The sequence below is a fragment of the Carlito syrichta genome, unplaced genomic scaffold (genome assembly GCF_000164805.1).
Source record: "Carlito syrichta isolate Samal-C Ts95f unplaced genomic scaffold, Tarsius_syrichta-2.0.1 Scaffold312212, whole genome shotgun sequence".
NCBI lineage: Eukaryota > Metazoa > Chordata > Mammalia > Primates > Tarsiidae > Carlito > Carlito syrichta.
In genome coordinates this window covers 53,952-56,424 of record NW_007256308.1, presented here as the reverse complement: position 1 = coordinate 56,424, position 2,473 = coordinate 53,952, and positions in this window count along the sequence as shown.

Here is a 2,473-nt window from a genome sequence, read left to right as displayed (position 1 = left end):
GTCTGCTTGTGAGTGAGAAAATGTGGTACTCAGGACTTCGTTTCTGTGCTGCAATAAACATGCATGTGCAGGTAGGTGTCTTTAGATAAGTAGCCATTCTTAACTTTGATATGGTTACCATTTAATAATGCTTTAGTTTATAATATACACATATTTTAATAAAAAGAGTTCTAATCTATCCTGAAATCATAAAGGCATTTTACCATGCTACTATATTTTCAAAATTTACTTTTTTCAGTTAGGTCAAACTGGTATTTATTTTCAAATGCGAAGTAGGTAAGAATCATATTCATTTTGTCACATACGTATAGAAACTTGTCATAAGACTATTTAACATATCAACAAAACACCAAGTTTCTAATAAATGTGTGATCTGCTCTTTGTATCTGATGTTCAATCAATTTACTTCTGCTCAAATAATGCAAATGTACTTACTCTAGTTTTAAAATTAATATTTAAATAAACTAGTTAGGGCATATTTACCCATATTTTCCACTTCAGAAGCATTTTGACTAAACTTACTATTCACACTTTCATAGAAGTATTGAAAATTTTTGAATTTTTAACTTCAAAAAACAGTTATGCTGCCCTGTTATTAAAACTTCACTAAAGCCGGGTTCGGTGGCTCAGCCTGTAATCCCCGCGCCTTTGGGAGGCTGAGGTGAGTGGATTGCCTGAGCCCGCGGGTTCGAGACCCACCTGGGCAGCAAGACCTCATTTCTACAATAAATCAAAAAATCAGCCGGGCGTGGTAGCGCATGCCTATAATTCTGGCTACTTGGAAGGCTGAGGCAGAAGGATCGCCGGAGCCCAGCAGGTTGAGGCTGCGATCTGGGCGACAGAGTGAGACTCCAACTCAAAAAAAAAAAAACTTCACTAAATCCTGGATAAATTGAGAAAAAATAACCTTTAGGCAAATTATTTTTTAAAAAGTACTTTATATCTATTCAATACTGGTTTTTCTTTTCCATGAAGATTACTTATCTCTCCAGTTATTTTGGTCATTATTATCTATTAATAATGTTTGTAATCTCCATAAAATATTTGCTTATCATCTGAGAATTTTTTTCTTAACATTTCCATTGTCATTGTAAATGAATTTTTTAAAATTATATTTTTTGTTTTCATCACTGCATATAAAAAGTGAATCATTTTTGTATATTTATAGCATAACAAAAATGCTAAAATTATTATTTTTTTGAGTTGGAGTCTCACTCCATCGCCCAGGCTGGAGTGCAGTGGCACGCTGACAGCCACCCAATGTCGACATGCTGAGCTCGGGCATTCCTTCCACCTCAGTCTTCCAAGTGGCTAGAGCTGTAGGCGCACACTACCACGCCTGGTTAATTTCTGATTTTATAGTAGAGATGAGATCTCGCCAAGTTTCCCAGCTGTTCTTAAACTCATGGGCTCAGGCAATTCCCTCACCTTGGCCTCCCAAAGTGCTGGGATTATAGACTTGAGCCACCATGCCTGGCCTAAGCTATTCATTTTGTTCCAATACTTACTGATTTATTCAAACTTCCTTTTTGAATTTTAATTTTATTTTAGAATCGGGGTACATCTGAAGATTTGTTACATAGGCATATTGCATGATGGTGAGATTTGAGCTTCTGAAGAGCCCATCTCCTGCCCCCAGGTGGTGAGCATGGCACCTGATAGATGGTTTTACATTCATTATTTCAGCTCTCTAGAACCCTCTTTTAGCAGTGCCTAGTGTTATTCCAATCTTTGTGCATTCATTTGTGAGTGATAACATGTGATCATAATATCACTCACAAATGTTTTCCATTTCATGTTATCACTCACAAATGCTTTCCATTTCTGTAATAATTTGCTTGGAATGATGGCCTCCTGCTACATCTATGTTGGTGCAAAAGACAGGCTTTCATTCTTTTTTTATGGCAGTGTAGAATTCCAAGTATATATGTATCACATTTTGTTTATCCAGTCTACCATTGATAAGAATCTGGTTGGTATCAATGTTTTTGCTATTGTGAATAGTGCTGTGATAAACATACAAGTACAGGTTTCTTCTTGGTGGAGAAATTTATGATCCTTTGGGTATATACCCAGAAGTGGCACTGGTGAGTGAAATGGCAAATCTATTTTTAGTACTTTGAGAAATCTCCAAAAATGCTTTCCACAGAATTTGACAGAGGTTACATATCCATCAACAGTGTATGAGCATGCCCCTTTTTTCTTCAGAATTACCAACATATGTTAATTTTTGGATTTTTAATAATAGCCATCCTAACCAGTGTGAAATGGTATCTCACTGTAGTTTTGATTTGTATTTCTCTAATGATTAGTGACTTTGAGCATTTTTTCAAAAATTTGCTGACTTCTTACATGTTTTCTTTAGATAAGTGTTTGTTCGTGTCCCTTGCCCACTTTTAGTGGGTTATTATTAATATTTTTTTTCCTGTTCATTCATTTGAATTCCTTACAGATTCTGGATATTAGGTCTCTG